The sequence below is a fragment of the Urocitellus parryii genome, chromosome X (genome assembly GCF_045843805.1).
Source record: "Urocitellus parryii isolate mUroPar1 chromosome X, mUroPar1.hap1, whole genome shotgun sequence".
Lineage (NCBI taxonomy): Eukaryota > Metazoa > Chordata > Mammalia > Rodentia > Sciuridae > Urocitellus > Urocitellus parryii.
The window spans coordinates 44,488,853-44,511,047 of NC_135547.1; the positions used below are offsets into that span (position 1 = coordinate 44,488,853).

Genomic DNA, 22,195 nt, shown 5'->3' on the forward strand with positions numbered 1-22,195 from the left:
AAGTGCTCATTACTTACTTACCACTACCTAACAATTCTGGTCTGACTTGGTTTTCAGTCAGAGTTAGCCCTTCAAAGAGTAGGGCATAAGGCACTTTCTATGCCTACCCACACTGGTAAAGCCTCTTTTGAGTTTCCAGAACTTTTTCTTCCTGCTTTAGTTTATCACAGGTTTTAGTCATTTTAGAAAGAGCTTGATTTAAATTTTAAAACATTTCCCATTGTATCAGAATTTAAAACAGATGGTCAGAAATTTATGTATATTTTTTCCATTTGTCTTACCTGAGGACTCCAGATCAGCACACAAGAAAACCTATTTGGAAATATTAAATAGTCCACATTAAGTAATTGCAAGTGGAGATACCATAATCATCAAACATAAAACTAGTTGGAGTGCTAGATAGGGTTTTTCTCTAAACACTATCTCCTCCCTTGAATAGTGGCCATGCCTCTTCTTGTATTTTGGACTAAAAAGGGACAAGGTTGCAATGATCAGAAGAAAGAGGCAAAAAAGCAAAAAGGCAGATTTACACAATGGGATTGCAGAAGAAAAGACCAAATGCTAGCAAATAGTGTTCTAACAAAGATTCTGAAACAAAGTATATCCAAATTAACCAGCTCAAAATAAAGACGAACCATCAACCAAACAATAAAATTCTAGTAGGGATTGTCAATACCAGCTATCAGATTTTTTTTTTTTTTGCTTTAATTCAGTCACCATGAATATAGACTAATAGCAGACTAACAAAAGAACACATGACACAATTATATTAAACTAGAATACACCTTCAGGTACATATATATCATCTTTTTCTTAGTTATAAGTTTATAGCTATAAATAGACAAGAAAGCCAAAATTGTTCTAGGGAGCACCTATACAAAATTAGTGCTTTCCATTCTTACACAAATAACAAAATAGATTTCCTCAAACCACCCGGTTTTCTCTGTGTATCTTATGACCCTTCTTTGCTAATTGGCAGCACAAAGTTACAGAATCTGAACTTCCTTGTCACAAAAATGGGCAGAAGCCCAAATTGGTTCAAAAGAACCCAACTTGGCTCAAAAGAGCCCCAAACAACAAGGAAAAGGAAGGGCAAGGCACTGCCAGGGAGAACTTGCCATAGGTCAGACTTTGGGGTCCATGGAGTCCCAAAAGTTCATTTCTCTGTTTCACTAAATGATGGTAAAAAGCAGCTGATGCTGTCCCAAGGTGAAAGTAAAGGGAGAGACCCTGAAAGGAATTTAATTTTGGCAGCTGCATGGCCCCCCTCTTTTTCTGCTCTCTTCATTTCAGGATTGGCCAGCTGTGAATGCAAAGGCCCAAACAGTGATACCACCGTTACCATGACGTCCTTGCTTCCCTGAATGCTGAAGTGTAACACCCTGAATGCTGAAGAATAACACCAGAGGCAAGTGTAGAGTGGAAAGTAAAAGGCTTTATTAAAGGACACCAGAGGAAGAAGGGGACCTAAAAGGCCAAATATGTGCTAAGGGGCTTCTCCCTTTTATATCTAAGATCTTCTTTTGTTCTTCTACATTCCTGTCCTTTATTTTTTGCTTATCTCCCTCTACCCTGCATGTGGTGGGGGATGTAGGTGGAAAAGCCAAACAGTGAAAGACTGGTGGGCCGATGGGGTGGGGGAGGAGTGATCTGGGCAGGAAGGGCCTAGGGTGATTTGATTAGCATCTCCCTGTCTTGCTGGGAGCTGTTTCATTTACAGTTCTTTGGGATGGGGGGGGGGGGCTTGGAAACATTAACATTTTAGTCTCCCTGGTGCTGTTCTTGTTTCCCCCAGCTCAGCTCTACCCCATTTTTTTGTTAGATACGATATTAGACCAGATTTACCTAACTACACTAACTACCTATATTTAAATCTGGCTTCAACAGCATGTATTCTCCTAGCACAGCTGGCCAAAGCTGTTAGTGGATTTCAGGGATCCAACAAATTGGGTCTGCTCACTTGCCCTAAAAGCCAAATAGGGAAGGGATAGGTGAAAACCTGAAAGAAAATTTAATCTGTGTAGCTACCCACAGGATTTTCACCATTACCCTTTCTGTTTGGTTTTTGTGGTGAGTGGCTGGACCTGATTTGTTGAATCCCTAGAGTCAGGCCTCAGGCCTTAGACTCGTGTAACATTTTTATGACCTCCTAGCTGTCTGTTTTTGGTGAAATTTGACAAGTGACTCTGCTATTTTTGTAGGAGTGTTTTCCATTCTTTTATCTGAGTTGTTCCACATTGGATGGGATATGACGGGATAGTTTGAGTCAACATTAAGAAAACCTCTTTTTGAGCCAGGTGTGGTGGTGTATGCCTGTAATCCCAACAATTTAGGAGGCTGAGGCAGAAAGACCACAAGTTCAAGGTTAGCCTCAGCAACTTAGACCCTATGCAACCTAGTGAGACCTTAAAAAGCAATTTGCCTGCAGCCCTGCCTGGCCTAACTGGACAGGATATGTCACATTCTTACCAAACTACCTGTTATTTGCAAGGAAATGCAAGCAGGAAATAATATTGATAAGAGGAACCCAAGTTACTTTGAAGGGAGACACTTTTGTGACCCTTTTCACAGACCAGATCTTGGAACATAGGGATAATTTCTCCTGACCATAAAACCTATAAAATGATTAAGAATTCAGTTAGAACCACTTAGCCAGGCCAAGGGTAACTTCAGTTTTCATAGCAATAGATACTGATGTCACCTGCTGTCAGTCAAGAGATGAACCTGGGTGGGACTCTCTGGAAACTTCTTTGGGGTCCCCAATAAAACTTGAATACAGGGACTGGGATTGTGGCTCAGTGGTAGAGCGCTTGCCGAGCACGGCGGGACCTGGGTTCAATCCTTAGCACCACATAAAAATAAAGGCATTGTGTTGTGTCCATCTACACCTAAAAAATAAATATTAAAAAAATTCTCTTTCTTCTCTTTCTCTCTTAAAAAAAAAAAAAAAACAAAACTTGAATACAGGAGAGGCACATTGTCCCTCTCCGAGAGGACCCACTGTCTTCCTTGAGAGTGTGCCCTTTCCCTTTTCCTGTCCTTTCAATAAACTCATTCCTGTTACTCAGAGTGACATGTCTGAAATCTTTATGACATGATCACAAGAATCAGGGTTTAAAGGGTGAGTTTTCACGCTGTCTTAGTTTCTTGGAAGTCCTCAGCTATGTAACAGTAAGACAACAACATGATCAACAGCATTTTATTTATTTATTCATTAATTAGTTCTAATTAGTTATACATGACAGTAGGAAGCTCTTCGATTCATTGTATACAAATGGAGCAGAATTTTGCATTTCTCTAGTTGTATATGGAGTAGAGTCACACCATTTGTGCAGTCATACATGTACCTTGGGAAATGATGTCCATCTCAATTCCACCATCTTTCCTAACCCCTTGTCTCCTCCCCCCTCCCCTTTTTGCCCCATCCAAAGTTCCTGAACTCATCCCATGCCCTTCCCCATTAAGGATTAGCATCCACTTATCCAAAAAAGCATTTGGCCCCTGGTTTTTGGGGATTGGTTTATTTCGCTTAGCATGATATTCTCCAACTTCATCCATTTACCTGCAAATGCCATAATTTTATTCTCTTTTAATGCTAAGCAATATTCCATTATGTATATGTACCACAGTTTCTTTATCCATTCATCTATTGAAGGGCATCTAGGTTGGTTCCACAGTTTAGCTATTGTGAATTGTGCTGCTATAAATATTGATGTCACTGTAGTATGCTGATTTTAAGTCCTTTGGGTACAAACCTAGGAGTGGGATAGCTCAGTAAAATGGTGGTTCCATTCCAAGTTTTCTAGGAATCTCCATACTACTTTCAGATTGGTTGCACCAATTTGCAGTCCCACCAGCAATGTGTGCCTTTCCTCCTATATCCTCACCAACATTTATTGTTGCTTGTATTCTTGATAACAACAGCATTATATTTAATTGTCATATTTTAAAGCTTTAGAGTTACAGACTAAAAGCAATTTTAGAACAAATGAAGATTTGAGTAAATCTTAACTCTTGTAGGACTTACTCAGTAGAAAACAAATTCTCTCTCTGTTTTTTTCTTTTCTTTTCTTTTCTTTCTTTTTTTTTTTTTTTTTTTTTTTGGTAATGGAGATTGAACCCAGGGGCCCTTACTAAGCCACATCCCCAGCCCTTTTTATATTTTATTTAGAGACAGGGTCTTGATGAGTTACTTAGGGCCTCACTGAGTTGCTGAGGCTGGCTTTGAACTTGCAGTCCTCCTGCCTCTTGAGCCACTGAGATTACAGGTGTGCATCACTGTGCCCAGCTTCCAAATTCTCTTGATAAGACAAACTGTTTTTTTTTTTTAAAAAAAAACATTTTTTAGTTGTAGACAGGCACAATATCTTTATTTTATTTATTTATTTTTATATGGTGCTGAGGATTGAACCCATGGCCTCACACATGCCAGGCAAGCACTCTACCACTAAGCCACTACTACAGTCCCCCCATTTAGCATTTTTTAAGGACACAGTGAAGCACCTTGCTGATTACAGAACAATAAAACCTAGGCAGGAGCTGTGGTTGTGGCTCAGTGGTAGAGCGCTCACCTAGCACATGTGAGGTGCTGGGTTGGATCCTCAGCAACTCATAAAAATAAATAAATAAATAAAGTTATTGTGTCCAACTACAACCAAAAAAATGATAAAAAAAAAACCCAGCCAGTTTGTGCAGAAAACATGAAACCATAAAGGAAAATTACTGGAGTTGTTTTATAAGCAACATTGAATAGATAAAGTACATAGTAAAAGAGAGGCAGGCAGGCAGGGCATTGGGCCCCATAGCAGCTTCTCTAAACGTGTAGGCTAATCCATGAAATTAACCTATAGAAACATTGCAAGCATTCCAGTTGACCCATTTGTCTCAGAGTAGTGTAAAAAGACAAGTGGGATGGACCAGAAGGTTACAGACTCAAGGCCTAAAAGGGCACAACTAATTAAAGGGTCATAAGCTGAACCAATAGGCATGGCACCTTTCTAATACCTGATAAGTATAGCTGCTGACCAGTAGCCTTGGCATTTTTCTAATAACCCCTGGACTAGTACACTTAAGTGGCAACCTGCTTTCTAGTCCCTTCTTGCCCAGCAAGAGCTCTGTTTCTTTTCTTCATACTTGAACAAACGCAACTCTTTCACTCTCACTCTCTGTTATCCCTGGGTTTCATTCTTCAAATTCTCAGGACAAGAACCTGGAAAGAAGTCACTAGTGGGTGGATAAGGTCTGCTGCAGCACTAAGTGGGCATTTGCCTGCTATGGAGATATACAACACAGGTCCCACTCGCTTCCAAAGAATCCAGTCCTGGTGACTGAGACCAGCTGCTAATGCTGGAGGGCATGCCCAGTTGTGAGGAGCTGCTGCTGCTGGGAGGGCTGTAACTTCACCAGCAACTACAGAAGCAGAGGTGGAGAACCCAGTTTCAATATCATATCCTGTATATCAAGTATTTTTTTAACAAGGTAGTTGTGAAAATAAATTTAAAACAGACACACAAGTTTTTTAACAAGTTTAGATTACTGAATGAAGGTGTGGACAGACTAACAGTTAATTTCTGAAAGTACTATTAGGAGTTATGAAATTAAAACAAAATCTCCCTAATTTTAGCTCATTATAAAATGATATTTCAGAAATCAGAAATAGAAACTGTACATAGCTTATTAGCATTTTAAATCATCTGTTATTTTCTTTGACTTATCTCTGGTTTGAAGCAAGGAAAGTACAGACTCACTCATGAATTTTTAATTTCTTTCTGTATTGAGGATTAAACCTAGAGACACTTAACCACTAAGCTACATTTGCCATCCCTTTTAACTTTTTATTTTGATACAGGGTCTCACTTAGTTGCTTAGGGTCTTGTTAAGTTGCTGAGGCTGGCCTTGAATTTGAGATCCTCCTGCCTCAGACTCCCTAGTCACTGGGATTATAGGAGTGTACCACCATGTCTGGCAGGTCACTTATGTATTTTTAAATCTATTGAACAATTAATATTTTAAACAAACCTTGAATATCATATATAGATATAAACATCATACACTAATTAAAAAAATGGAGAGCTGGGGTTGTGGCTCAGTGGTAGAGTACTTGCCTAGCATGTGTGAGGCACTGGGTTTAATTCTCAGCACCTCATATAAGTAAAATAAAGGTTCATCAACAACTAAAAATTTTTTAAATAAAAAAAGTAGATGGAATATTTTTCAGGTATGAAAAGCCTAAGAGTTTTCATCTCTGGATTGAGGTTTCCCTGTAAAAACAAAATAATTTGAAATGTCACATTTTAGAAAATTTAAATTTATTTATTTATTGGTACTGGGGATGAGCCCAGTGTGCTTAACCACTGAGCCACATCTCATCCCTTTTATATTTATTTAGAGATAGGGTCTCCCTGAGTTGCATGGGGCCTTGCTAAGTTGCTGAGGTCAGCTTTGAATCCTTCTGCCTTAGCCTCCCCAGCCACTGGGATTACAGGTGTGTGCTGCCACTCTCAGCTTAATTTATTCATTTTAATAGTTAGCTTTACTTACAGAAATCAAGCATAGTTAACGTTTAAATTATTCTTTGCCAAAAATATCCTCAAAGGTTGCTATATAAAGAAAACAATGGACATTATATCTCAGTATCTAGAGACCAATATATTAATTGGTTAGCAGGCCAGAAAAATTAGTTACTAGATTTTAAAGACATTTTTATTATGAACAAATTTAAATAATTTATTATAGATTTAAAGTCATGTGAATCAAAAGGCACTTGGACTAATTTTTTATAAGTCAATTTAGTACCATGTAAGCAGACTATATATAAGCATATAAACATAGGTGTATACAAGAAAATATTAAAACCTAGAATTAACCTTTGCTAGTTTTATAAGCCAGACATTCCATGCTAGTTTTATAAGCCAGAAATTTGCATTTCCAAAGTTGAAACAAGGAAGAAATTTGCATCTTAAAGAATGAGATTAGCAAACTTGAACGGGGAATTTGTTTGCCAAAGACAGAAATATTTTAGAGAAAATTAAAAGCCCTAATCAGACAAAACAAAATATATATAATTTAGCCAGATGCAATGGTACATGACTGTTATTCCAGTGACAAGGTTGAGGCAGGAGGATCACAAGTTCAAGGCCAGTTTGGGCAACTTAGTGATATACTGTCTCAAAGTAAAAGACAAAGAGGGATGAACTGTGGATGTAGCTCAGTGGTAGAACACCCTGAGTTTAACCTCCAGTATTCCCCCTCCAAAATATATAGGCAAATAGGTTTTATATTCAAATCTATCTTTGAAGAAAAATGGAAGAAACTTCATTCCATCTCTAAAATCCCTGACAATTAGCAGAATTTTTAAAGGAGAGGAGGCAAGGGAATGAGTGACAAAAGGACTGGAATTATACATATATAGATGCAGGTAGGCCTGAATGGATAATCTTCCCATCTTTGGGCTTGTCAGTTTGGGGGGTAGTGGTCACAGTCCCTCCAACCTCCCCTCTTAGCATGAGGAATGTGTTCCCAATTTGGGTGAGGAGTGGCATCCAAATTTTATCTATTGCAATAATTAGAGCTGAAGGTGTAGCTCAGTGGTATTGTGCGATGCATAGCATGCATGGGGCCTTGGGCTTAATCCCCAGTATCAATAAATTTAAAAACTATTTTATAGTGGGTGGAAAAGGGGATGTTTTAATTCTGTTTGCATGCTTGATTTTTTGTTTCTGCCCTCAATTCATTTTGTTTACCATTGTGTCTCCTGTGCCACAGTGTCTATCCTAAGTGTGGCATTTAGAGAATAAATTTGTTGTGTGAGTAAATGAATGAATGCTCACAGGTAAACAATTCTAACAGAGAGGGGCTATAATGGAGTTTGAGCATAAGGGACTTTGTAGGATATGAGGGACATTATGATTAACTTTGAACAGTTCATAGAACATTTCACTGAGTGAAGCTGTTTCCTTTCAGAATTTTCTCTTTTTTTAATATTTTATTTTTTTAGTTTTAGGTGAACACAATATCTTTATTTTTATTTTTATATGGTGCTGAGAATAGATTCCAGTGCCTCATGCATGCCAGGCGAGTGCGCTATCACTTGAGCCACATCCCCAGCCCCAGTTCCAGAACTTTCTAAGTGTATTCAAAGCCATCAGAGGGCTCTGCATCTGGGAACGAAATAAAGTGATGCTAGATAGCCACCAGATGGCGATATTGCAGAGAGATTTGAGCAGCAGAGGAAATGGGCAGCCCTATTCCAGCTAAGAGCCCATATTTGCTTCTAAATGAGTTTTTGTGTCCTGTCCACAAAAGTAAAAGCTGTGATTTCTTTTCTTTTGTTTTTCTAGTTTTGAAACACTTCAATTCCTGCCCAAGGCTGCTCTGGGAGACATCTGGTGTTCTAGTTGGTCAGTCATTACCAGCCAAAGAAGAGAAATGATGCCGAGTATTTTTCCAGTCCTTCAGATGCTGGAATTCTAATTCCTACTCCACTGATCTGCTGTCTACCATGTAATGCCCTTATGTGGATGGATTTAAAGAGGTGAGGAGAGAAGCAAACTTGTAAACACACACGTGCGTGCATGTGTGTGTGTGTGTGTGTGCGCGTGCGCGCGCGTGTGTACTAATGATTATACCCGGAGCGCTCTCTATCACTGAGTTACATTCCCCAACCCTTTTTATTATTTTATTTTGAGACAGGGTCTTGCTAAATTACTGAGGCTGGCCTTGAACTTGAAATCTTCCTGCCTTGGCCTCCTGAGTGGTTGGGGTTTCAGGTATGTGCCATTGTACCCAGATAAAACTGTTATTTTTTGAGACATCAGGCACTATAGTCAGACATTTTATATAATTATTTAATTGCCATGAAACCCTGAGAGATTAATTTTATCTTTCATTTTATACCTCAGCCTGCTTCAGCAATTAATAACAGGTATTATCAGTCCTCTTTCAGTTATACCATCATCTGACAACACATATTATTTTCAGACAGCTCCCAGACAATCTCATCATATTATTTCATTTTGAAGTACTTTTTTGCTGGGCACAGTGGCACACACCAGTAATCCCAGCAGCACAGCCTGAGGCAGGAGGGTCACAAGTTTGAAGCCAGCCTCAGTAACTTAGTGAGGTCCTAAGAAACTTGGTGAGACCCTGTCTCAAATAAAAAAATAAAAAGGGCTAGAGATATAGCTCAGTGATGAAGCATCTCTGGGTTCAATCCCCAGTACACAACAAACAAAAAACCTCCCAAAACTCAATAGCTCTAAAAGATAAACACTCTTTAACACAATGGCAATAACATTATAACACTAAAAAACCCTACAGTAATTCCTTAACATCCTCAAATATCTAGCCCTGTTAAATTTACCTGGTTTCTCATCTTTTAAAATTGCATGTATTTTATTCAAATCAGGATTCAGACAGGTTTATAAATTGCATTTATTTAATAGATGAGTTATGAGTCTTCTATATAGAAGGAGACTGAAGAGTATCTATTCAGAATTCAGATAAAATTCTCTTCTGAATTAAACCTAGTACTACATGTTGGGGGTCACAAAGATTAGGAAGATATAGTCCCTAAGGAACTCAGTTGTGTGCTCCTATTAATGTTCTGTGAGTATATTTATCACAGAACTTATCACTTATGATTAGTATGCGTTTATGTATCTATCATTCCAGGTGGTAAGTCCACTAAGAGGTAGGGATGATTTCATGTTCAACATTGCAGTTTTTATACTTAGCATAGATCTTGGCATATAACAGGGGATGGAGTAATTTCGTCTAACTGGGAATCCAAAGAGTTTCCAGCCAGGCACAGTGGCACACACCTGTTATCTCAGTGGCTTGGGAGGCTGAGGAAGGAGGATCATGAGTTCAAAGCCAGCCTCAGCAATAGCAAGGTACTCAGCCATTCAGTGAGACTCTATCTCTAAGTAAAATACAAAATAGGGCTGGGGATGTGGCTCAGTGGTTCAGTGCCTCTAAGTTCAATCCCCAATACTAAAAGAACAAACAAACAAACAAAAAAATAAAAACAAAAACAAAAAAACAGTTTCTAGCAGGGCAGAAACAATGTAAGGTTTTCACTAGTGGTAGATAAAAGGTTGTCAGTTGATTTCAAAGCATAACGACTGGAGATAGACTATTGCAGAGTCCGGGTTAGAAAGGATGAGGGTGAGTATGGAGAGAAGATGGATTGGAGAGTTACTGAGTATGTAAATGGTCAGGATTGGGTAATTTCTTACATGCAGAGAATGAAGAGTTTCAGGCTTGGGTGATGGTGGTGTCACCAACAAATTCAGAATGAAGAGGAAAAGCAGGTTTAAGATGTGGAAGATAAGTTCAGTTTGGGACAGGCTGAGGTTAAGGTAACTGTTCAGGAGATGTCATCTATAGAGATGTTTGCAACCATCTGGGTGTGGTGGTGTATACCTGTAATTCTAGCGGTTTAGGAGGCTGAGGTAGGAGGATCCCAAGTTCAAAGCCAACCTCCGCAACTTAGTGAGTCCCTAAGCAACTCAGTGAGACCCTGTCTCAAAATAAAAATATAAAAAAAGGTTATTATTTTTTAAAAATTTTTTTTGAGAGAGAGAGAGAGAATTTTAATATTTATTTTTTAGTTTTCGGCGGACACAACATCTTTGTTTGTATGTGGTGCTGAGGATCGAACTCGGGCCGCACGCATGCCAGGCGAGCACACTACCGCTTGAGCCACATCCCCAGCCCAAAAAAAAGGTTATTTTAAACCAAAACTCATGAGAGAGGTCAGGAATAAAGAACTAGGAGTCATGAGCATATAGATAGAGCTTAAAAATGGATGCCATCACTCAGGGACTGGACATGCAGCATAACAGGAAGTGGGTTTAGGATGGAACTCTGTGGAACCTTACAGGGAAATTGAAGAATGAGAAAGAAAAGGAATAGCAAGGGGAATTGGAAGAAGACCAAGAAAGTATGGTACCACGGCAGCCAAAGGAGTTCAGGAGGTGGGCAATGGGAGTAGTTAACACTTGAGAGGCAGTTAGGGAGGTGATGGCAGAGAATAGTTGAGTATGGCTGGGGTGTGGGGCATTGTAGAAGAGTGGCAGGAGGTTAGCCCAGAAAGGTCAGTTAAGCCTTTATCCAAAAGGGCCTTGGCCACCAGGTGAAGGGGTTAAGGCTTCCTTTTGCAGGTAAATGGGAGTCACTGAGGAGATTCAAGTAGGAGTGACCTCGTTAGATCGAGGTATTTTAGAAAAGTCAGGTTGAGGCAGCATGTAGAAGAAGGCCTCATTAAGGCAAAGTAGGAATGGGTTGTGGAAGAAGGGAGAGTTTCCCAAGATCTTTAGTAGATAAAATTTGCAGCCTCCCCAACCCCAAAAAATAGCCAATGCTCACTGAGCCATGTTCTAGGTAGTATTCTAAGTACATACATCGATTATCTTGCTAAATCCTTAAAACCAACCTGTGAGATAGATAAGTATCATTAACGTCATTTTATGCACAATGAAACAGGAACATAGAAATAAAGAAATTTGGTGAACAGAGATAGTAAGTGGCAGAGCATAAATTCAAACTCAAGTGGCTTGACTTTTTACTTTTTTGGTACTGGGGATTGAACTCAGGGGCACTCAATCACTGAGCCACATTTCCAGCCCTATTTTGTATTTTATTTAGAGGCAGGGACTCACTGAATTGCTTAGCTCCTCACTTTTGCTGAGGCTGGCTTTGAACTTGCAATTCTCTTGCCTCAGCCTCTCGAACCACTGGGATTACAGGCATGTGCTGCTGCATCCAGCTAAGTGGCTTGACTCTTAACCCATACTGGTTTTTTTTTTTTTTTAAAGAGAGAATGAGAGAGAGAGAGAGAGAGAGAATTTTTTTAATATTTATTTTTTAGTTCTCGGCGGACACAACATCTTTGTTGGTATGTGGTGCTGAGGATCGAACCCAGGTCGCACGCATGCCAGGCGAGCGCGCTACCACTTGAGCCACATCCCCAGCCCCCATACTGTTTTTTTAAAAACAATTTTTTTTAGTTATAGATGGACACAATATCTTTATTTATTTTATGTGGTGCTGAGGATCGAACCTAGGGCTTCCCACGTGCTAGGCAAGTGCTCTACCACTGAGCTACAACCCCAGCCCTTAACCCTCACTCTTAACGTCATTGGTCATTGTTGTGCCATGATTGGATGTGGGAAGTGTGGGGGTTGTTAGTTCGAATTAGGTTGAGCTATACATTATCAGATAGCCAAAATAACGATGGGTTATGTATAATTGTAATGTACCAATAAAAATATGGAAATAAATATCTCAATGCAAAATAAAATAAAAGAAAGAGTATAGTATAATGCATTTAACAACAACAACAATAACAAAATAGCCACTGGCTAAACTGGATAGAAATTCATTTCTCTTTCAAAGGGTTTAATGTCCAAACTTCAGGGTATAAGATACAACTCCAATGAGCACATTCGTGTTCCAAGCAGCAAAATGCTATGTTGCAGGAGTAAGGAGAGAACAGATATTAGGTGAAAGCTAGCAGTCTTTGCTATAAGGGAGATTCCAGGATTCTGACATTTGCATAGAGGATTGCATGCAGGATGCTATCATCCCCAATTTAAGTGGAGAATACAGGAAACCTATTAGAACTTCATGTTTGTTTTCCTAGGGCCTTTGGCTTCACCTAGAAGCAAAAGCCTGTTTATTTGTATTATTTTGTTTTTTGGTGTACTTCCCCTTTCCTATCTAGCCATGCAGTTCTAGTGAGATCTTCCAATCAGTACTCTGTCTCTCTGGCAAACAATTTGATTGATTGAGGTATGGCCATGTGATCCAGGCCAGGACAATCAGAATACTTCACTTTAATTACTTTTTTTGACTTAATTGAGGAAAAAATTGTGACATGACTGGAAAATGTATGGCCAGAAACTGCTGATGGCCCTTTTTTTAATTACTTTTTTTTTAGTTGTCAATGGACCTTTATTTATTTAATTAATTTATATGTGGTGCTGGGCTCAGAACCCAGTGCCTCACACATGCGAGGTGGGTGCTCTACCACTGAGCTATAATGCCAGCCCACAGCTGATGGCCCTTTTTATGGTCAGAGGGAGAAAACCTGTCTAAAAGAATGCCAAAGGCTAAATGTTTTTTCTTATAAGTGGATGCTGTTCCATAATGGAGGGGGGGAGGGAAGAATGGAGGACCTTTGGATTGGGAAGAGGGGAGTGAGGGGAGGGGAGAAGATATGAAGGTAGGAAAGATGGTGGAATGAGACAGACCTTATTACCCTATATACATGCACAGTTACAAGATTCGTGTTCAAGTTCCTAGTCTTACTTGTCTTTGATGCCCATATGCCCCTATGATTATATGAGGCTTCTAATAGATTCCCTCTTTTGCCCAAGTTTAAGTAGCATTTCTGTTACTTGATATCATTGAAGTCTTGATAAAATCTGTTGTAAAAGGTAATTCTAAAATCAATGTAGATGTGTTTAGGATCCGTGTTTTGTATTTATTGGGGGGGGTGAGATTATAGTAAATAGTAACCAGGAGCAGGGAGATAGTTTATGAGACTGTTTCAGTAATCTACCTGAAGGTAATAACAATCTGAGCTAAGGCACATCAGGGGGCCAGGCTTGCCATGACCCGTTTCTTATAAGCCTTGAGCCAGCTGCCCATATCTATGGGCTGGTCATCTTTATATGGTTGCAGTGTAACTAGTCACTATTTATTATGGGCATTTTCCCTCAGTCCTTAGGCATAGTTATAATAGCTGCTTAAAAATTCTTGTTTGTTAATTCTGAAAATGTTGGTCATCTTGGGGTCACTTTTTATTGATTGCCTTTCTTCTTCAGTATGGGTAATATATTCCTGTTTCCTATATATCCATTCATTTGGACTTGTCTCCTGAACATTGTAGAGGATGCAAATCTGTATTTCATTTTTTCCCTATGAAAAGTATTGATTTTTGTTTTTGTTTTAGCAGACAGTTAATATAACTCAAACTCCATACTCAGTCTCTCTTATGGTAGGCACCAACTGAAATACCTATTCAGTTCTTTGAAACTTACATGGACTGTTTGAAGATGGCCCCACACACTTATAATTCAGAGGTTTGTCAGACTTTGAGGCATTTTATATGCAGAATTTAGGGCTCTACCTATCAGGCTTGGTCCATTTTAGGATTTTACCCCCACTCTTTCCAGCTGCTGTGGAAACCCTGAGCTCTATCCTCTGATTTTCAAGTTAGTAAGATTCAATTTCAGCCAGTCACCAGAGCACTGACTGGGGCCTACTCTGTGGCTAAAAGTCTTAAAAATGGGAAGCTCATCTAGATCTGATCCCATCTTTGAAGTGTTGATTTTCTTCCAGTTTCCGCCTACTTGTCAATATTTGCAGGTAGTTATTTTTTTTAATATTTTGCTCAGGGTATATACTTGCTATATCTGAAGGAAGATGAACTTGATGAAAGCTACTTGGTCTTTTATTGGAAACCAAAACCTGTCAAGTCACTACTATTATTTAACCTGTGGCATATATGGCAGGAGCACTCTAGTGCAGTAAGAATTTGTATGTAGGCTTTGGATGTTTGATCCAGAAGATGTGACTTGATAAAGGAAGTCTTTACAATTAAGTAAGCTAAAGGTGATGACATTTTAGGATGACACGTTTGGAGGTATGAGTGGCTTGGTAATCTCCCACTTGGTCTACTGTGAACTTAAATAACGTCACCCTACACAGGTGGAATCCTACTGTCACCAACCTGAGTGCCTCTCCCATAAGGAGTTTCATTCATCAAACACCTCCTATCCTAGTATCTCTGGATCACCTCTGCTTTAAAAAAAAAAAGCAATATTTGAACTTAATGTAGTAAACTACACTTTCTTTGCAGTTTATAGTTCAGAACAACAGGCCAAGACTACTACCCAGTCCTCTGCCAGACCTACTGTGTGGGATGCACAGGGTAGATAAATTGACAAGTGTTTTACTGGGTTGGATGGTCAGGGATTAGTGACAAAGTATAGGTAGGGAAATAAAAGAGAGGAGTTAAGGACTAGCTTCAAATTTCTGCTTTTAGCATCTAGATGGGTGGTAAATAGAGGATAGAAAAGAAAGCAAGTTTAAGGGAGAAGGTGAATTCAGCTTTGGCCATGTTTGAAGTATCTATGAGACAGTTAGGCAGAATATATATGAATCTGGAAGGCTGAAGAGACATCTGAGAGGGTGATAAATATTGAAGAATGACTGGCAGATAAGCATAGATGAAGCTACCTGTGTAAGTGATATAACTGGATAACGTATACAGAATGGGAACTGATAACAAAGCCCAGTGGTAAAGCAGGGGATACTATAAGAAATGAGTCACTTTGAGAGACTGAGAAGCAGTCAGAAAAGGAAAGGCAAAACAGGAAATGTGGTATACAGAAGCCAGGGGAGATGAGTTTCAAGAAGGAGTTAGTGGCCAATAGAGTCCAATTCAGAGAAAAGTAAGGAAAGCAGGCACTAAAAAGCATCCATTGGATTTAGCATCTAAAAGATCTTCATCTCAGAGTTCACATTTGCAGTGGAGAGGCAGGGAGTGTGACCACATTGTAGTGGTTTGAGGAGTACATGGGGGTGGTAGATAACAGCATGTGGCTCTTATTAATCATCCTTTCCAGAAACCATTCCCCTATGTAGTCCCCTACTCTTAAGTCTGGTGTGCTCTGTGAAAATGTAAGGAAGTGATGCTGCTTAAATTCCAAGGGTAGGTTGTAAGAAGCCTTGAAACTTTTGCCTTGGCCTTTTGGAGCTCTGAACAACCACATAAGAAATCTGAGCACCTTGCTAAGGAGATCAAGTAAAGAAGCCCTGAGACGACATGGAGTGAGACAGCAACACAGCTAAGCCCAATTTCCAGATATCTCCACCAGGTGGCAGGCATAGGAATGAAGGAAGCCATTTGGGGCCCTCCAGACCCACCTGCCAATCAGCTGGATACTACTGACCCCATTAGATACCTCATAGGGTAGACTTGCCAACATTCCTCACACAGTCATGAATATAATTAAATAATTATTATTTAAGCCCTAAGTTTTGGGGTGATTTTTTACACATGATGTAAAACCCGAAGATTGGGTGTTGAAGTAGTGAGACTGTTAGTGCATGTTATACTTTCAATAAGCTTGGAAAGAGAATGATCTAATGGCAGCTGGAAGGTCACAAGACTGAGGGAAGATTTTGATAAAAATGTTAGAGACTTGGGAATGTGCACAGGCTGATGGGGAAGAGCTATGAGAAAGAGAAAATTGAAAATGTAGAAGAGGGAGGAGGCAGCTGATGCATGAAGTTCTCAGAAGGGAAAGGATGTGATCCATACTCTGGTAGAGGGTCTGATCTTAGAAACCAGGATAGTAGGATACTTTAGCTTCTAAATTAGAAGGTATCTTCCCTCCTCTGGATATTTAAAAATGCCAAGCTTTCAAACATATATAATTATATAAATGTTACATGTGTATGTATGTGTGTATGTGTTTATATATATTTTACATGTATGTATAGGTTATATATATATATATATATATATATATATATATAAAATATATGAAAATTTGTTGGAAAATGTTGGATCTACCAAGGATTTACTGACTTAACCCAGGCCAGAAAGTGACTGAATCTACACTCTTGAACTAAAATCTAAGTTATCTTTACTAAGGTCACATTAAAACCATACTTCCACAGAGTAAGCTGGTCTGGGCTCAGTGGGCTCTCAAAATATTATAGGGTTTAAATTCCATTGCCTCTTAGATAATTACCTAGAAATTCTTTCCAAGAAAAAGAGCTGTTGACCTCATACCTCTGCCTGTTGCTGTCCCACTTTCAGCAGGGACTAAGTATTGGCCCCCAAGGAAGACTTGTGGTAGTTTGAGCTGGTGGTGGTTGACCCTCTGTACCATAAAGTCACTTTTGCTTCACCTTTCACAGTAGCAGGACCATAAAGTCACTTTTGCTTCACCTTTCACAGTAGCAGACTTCCCCAAGGAAAAGCCCGATCAAGGCAAAGTGGAATAGTAATCCAATGCAAAAATAAACCACTTTTAAAAAACTTTCTCATTTTGGAAAAAATGCAAACATATACAAAATTAGACTAGAATAATGAACCCCCATATTCCAGCACCAATATTTATTTCTGCTCATCAATAAAATGTCATACACATGTGTGCGTGCACACACACACGTGTGTGGGTATGTGCAGTTGTAAGTTGTTTAAAGTAGTTGGTCCTTTTTATTCACAGATTTCATATTTGCAAGTTTACCTACTTGCTTAAACTTATCTTAAACCCCACAATCAGTACCTGAAGTACTTTCATGGTCATTCGTGGACCTGCACAGATTGGCCAAGCACTCAATGTTCTCAGTTGAGTTTGGATAAAATGACACACTGTCTTCTTGTTTTAGCTCTTATGCTATATATTTTTCATAGTCTATCTAATGCCACATTTTTTATGCCTTTTATTGATGATTTCACTGTTTAAAATGGCCCCTAATCATTACACTGATATGTTGTCTAGTGTTCCTAATTGCCAGAAGTGATGTGCCTTATGGAGAAAATATATGTATTAGATAAGCTTCATTTAGGCATGAGTTATAATACTGTTGGTTGTGAGTTCAATATTAATGAATCAACAATATGGTACATCCAGAAAAAGGAAGAAGAAATTTGCCAGTTAATATGTGAGGCTTGGGGCTGGAGTTGTGGCTCACTGGTAGAGCACTTGCCTAGCATGTGTAAGGCAATGGATTTAATCCCTGGCATCACGTAAAAAATAAAGTAAATTAAAAATAAAATAAAATAAAGATATTGTGTTCATTTACAACTAAAATAAAATATGTGAGCCTTCTCTGAGAAGAGATAAGATACCATCTTTAGTGTGAGATGAAGCTGTGGAATAGATGGAAAAGCACCTAAATTAATGGGTTTATGAGATGACTGATTTTAAAAAGCAGAGTGGAGAGCACTGTTGTGTGGCTGAAAACTAAAGTCATTTATGGTCATGCTACCTGAGAGCAGGAAAAATTTAAACCCTTCTCGCCTCATGTTTTGTTGTAAAGAAATATCATATATAATTAATTCTTTTTAAATTTTCTTTCTTTATTTTTGTATTACAAATCTTAATACACCATGATATCATAATTTATCATATCTCTGATTATATATAAGGTATGTTGACACCAAATTCAATTCTTTAAAAAAATAGATAATAAATAAGATATCTTTTTTTTTTTTTTTAAACATTTTATTTCTTAGTTATCAGCGGACACAACATCTTTGTTTGCATGTGGTGCTGGGGATCGAACCCGGGCCGCACGCATGCCAGGCAAGCGCGCTACCGCTTGAGCCACATCCCCAGCCCTAAATAAGATATCTTTAAACAGAAACATATATAAAACTAATTCATGTATTGATCATTTGAAAGGAATGAGACCAGAGGTTCACAGGAACTGAACCTTGGAGTTCTACTGTGAGTAATAGTTCACTATTTGCTAATTAATTGTATAAGTTGACTTTATATAGCCTCACTACCACAAATAATAAGAATCATTTGTGTACACCCTGACATAGGTTTTATGTGTGTTTGGGAAGAGTTTAATCCAAATTGCAGATATGCTAATATTTTATTTATAAATATTTTAATGTCTCTCTAACCACAGTGGTTCTCCAAAGTGTGGTCTGAGTAACCCTGGAGACACCTGGGACCTTTTCAGGGTGTTTAGGAATTCGTCCTTTTTCTAACTGAATCTCCATGAATTTGGATTTTTTTCATAAAATTCAACCAAAACAACATATTACAACCTTAAATAAGAAGCAAATATGAGAATCTAGCTGTTTGTATTAATGCAGATATTAAAGTTATTTGCAAAAAAATGTAAAGTGGTTCTTTTAATAAAATTTTATTTACACAAATTTGTAGTGGGTTCATTGTTATTTTTTTCTATTTTACTATTTTTTTCTTTTTGGTTCTGGGATCAAATGCAAGACCACACAAGTGCTCTACCACTGAGCAACACCCCAGTCACTATTGTTATTTTAAAGGGTTAGTAAATATTTTTTAAATTTCAGTTTTTATTTCTAAAACATTATATTTCTATCTCCTACATGAACAAAAGCTATTTAGGATGTAAAATATTAATATTTTTATCATATGCATGTAACTTTATTTTAAAAATATAAATATAAAATATAAATAAAAAATATTTTGTTTATTTAGTTGTAGCTGGACAGAATACCTTCATTTTTATTTTTATGTGGTGCTGAGGATTGAACCCAGGGCCTCGTTCACACTAGGTGAGTGCTCTACTGCTGAGCCACAACTCCAGCCCAGGTCAGTATTTTAAAAAGAAATATTAGTGCAGTTTCCTTCAGCATACCTATTTGCAAAACCTATCAAAAGGTGGAGGACTTTTTAAACTGCCTCACATATGCATGAATAGCAATTAACACAGTAAGAACAATTCTGGTTATGAAATGTACCAAGGTAAATTTCTGCAACTCTGAAATAGTTTTCTTTAAAAAATATTTTAAGGGGCTGGGGTTGTGGCTCAGGGGTAGAGTGCTTGCCTAGCATGCATGAGGCACTGGGTTTGATCCTCAGCACCACATAAAAATAAATTAAAAAATAAAGGTATTGTGTACATTTACAACTTTAAGAAATATTTTAAAAATATTTTAAAATAATTATAGACTCACAGGAAATTGAAAAAGTAGTATATAGAGACCCATGTATCTATCACCAAGCTCTCCCTCTTAGTGATATGTTATATAGCTAGCATAATCTCAAATTCAGGAAATTGGTAATGGTACAATAATATTAACTAGAATGTGGGCTTTATTCAGTTTTCATCATTTTTACATGTGTTCATGTACAAGTGGTTCTCTGTGGTTTTATCCCATGTATACACATAGTGAGTTGGGTGATCATCAGCACTGCCAAGATGTAAAACTCTTCAGTTGCCTCCTTTGTATTTTCCATTTATATTCATATCCATCCTGCTTTACTTTTACACTTTTTCAGTGATTGATCTGTTCTCAATCTCTAAATTTTTGTAATTTTGAGAATGTTATGCAAATGAAATCCTGTACTTTGGAGATTGACTTTTTTTTTCACTAAGTATAATGTTCTTGAGGTCCATATGGGTTGTGATTGAAAGACTTATGGATTACCTGGTTTTGCTATTGTAAAGTTACCATGAACATTTACATACAGGTTTTTGTGTGAACACAAATTATCATTTCTCTTGGATAAATGCCCAAGAATGACTTGTGGAGTTCTATGATAAGTACATGTTTAGTTAAGCACATATCAGAATGAGCCTTGCCATTGTATATTCCTAAAAGCAATGTATGAAAAATTTCCATTGCTAGGCTGGGTGTGGTGGTGCACACTTGTATTACCAATGAATTAGGAGGCTGAGGCAGGGAGATGGCAAGTTTGAGACCAGACTCGGAAACTTGGTGAGATCCTCAACAATTTAGTGAGACCCTGTCTCAAAAATTAAAAAAAGGCTGGGTACAGTGGAACATGCCCATAATCATAGCAGCTCAGGAAGCTGAAGCAGGAGGATCACAAGTTCAAAGCCCACATCAGCAACTTAGTGAGGCCCTAAGCAACTCAGAACCTGTCGCTAAATAAAAATATAATACGAGACTTGGGGTGTGGCTCAGTGGTTAAGCTCCCTTAAGTTCAATCCCTGGTACCAAAAAAAAAAAGAAAGAAAGAAACAAAATTTAAAAATGACTGGGGATGTAGCTCAGAAGTAAAGCACCCCTGGGTTCAATCCCCAAGTACCAATTAAAAAATTCAGTTGCTAACATTTGTTATTACCATTATTTATATTAGCCATTCTCATTGGTGTGGTTTTACTTTGCATTTCCCTAATGGCTAATGATGATGTACATATTTTCATGTTCTTCTTTGTCATCTGTATATCCTCTTTTCTATCCATGCCTTTTGCTTATTTTCCAACTGGATCTTTATTTTTAACTATAGGATTTTGAGAGTTCTTTATATATTCTGAATACCAATCCTTTGTTGTATATATAGTTTGCAAATATGTTCTCCCAATCTGTAGTTTGTATTTTCAGTCTCTTAATAGGATCTTTTCAGCATAATAACTTTTAATTTTGTTAGTGTAATATGTAATTTTTCATGTTTTTATTGTTTCATGATTTTTATATTTAAGTCCACAGTCCACTTTGAGTTTATTTTTTTTAAACTATTAAAGAGATTTGTTTTTGAAAATTTTTTTTCTTTTAGTTGTTGATTGACATTTTTTTCTTTTTTTGTTTAACAACAGAAATTTATTCTCTTGCATTTTTGTTTTTTTAATTTTTTTTTGGTTATAGATGGACACAATGCCTTTATTTATTTATATGTGGTGCTGAGGACTGAAGACAGCGCCTCACATGTGCAAGGTAAGTACTCTACCACTGAGCCACAACCCCAGCCCTGCTTGTTTATTTATTTATTTATTTATTTATTTATTTATTTATATGCAATGCTGAGAATCGAACCCAGTGCCTCACATATGCTAGGCAAGTGCTCTACCACCGAGCTACAACCCCAGCCTCTTGATTTCATTTTCGTAGATAGTGTGAGGTTCAATTTTTTTCCTATGGATGAACATTTATTCCGACACCATTTTTTTAAAAAATTCTATCCTTCTTCCATTGAAGTTTGTTACACCATTTGTAAAGTCAGTTGAGTGTACCTGTGCTGGTCTGTTACTCATTTCCCTTGACCTGTATCTATCACTCCCCAAGGATCCTACTGTCTCAATTTACTGTATCCATCCAATATTTTAACTTGCAATAAAGATATTCCCCCAGTTTATTCTTCTCTTTAAAAATTGTTTTAACTATTCTAGTTGCTTTACCTTTTCCTATAGGTTTTGTAAGCTTGCCTATATTAATGATAAATCTTGATAATATTTGGATAATAATTATGTTAAATGTACAGATCACCTTGGGGGAAATTTACATCTTTACTATATTGAGTGTTCTATTCAATGAACACTGTATATTTTTCTTTTTTTGTACCAGGGATTGAACTTTGGGGCACACCCCCTCTTTTTTGAGAGGGTCTCGCTAATTTGCTGAGGCTGGCTTTGAACTCATGATTCTTCTGCCTCAGCCTTCTGAGCTGCTGGGATTACAGGAGTGGGCCACCATGCCCAGCTA

The 22,195-nt window shown here is 37.9% G+C and overlaps 1 long non-coding RNA gene across 3 annotated transcripts in view; it reads left to right on the plus strand.

Moving 5' to 3' along the window:
* The window catches only part of LOC113192680 (uncharacterized), a 42,535-nt gene that overhangs the window by 14,552 nt on the left and 5,788 nt on the right, over positions 1-22,195 (plus strand). For 2 of the 3 annotated variants that reach the window (XR_013342580.1, XR_013342582.1), the window contains exons 3-5: positions 1,294-1,408; positions 8,340-8,533; positions 21,362-21,828. This is a non-coding gene — a long non-coding RNA (uncharacterized LOC113192680). Of the gene's footprint in view, positions 1-1,293; positions 1,409-8,339; positions 8,534-21,361; positions 21,829-22,195 lie in introns of those variants that run through there. The other variant, XR_013342581.1, reaches the window with a different exon arrangement.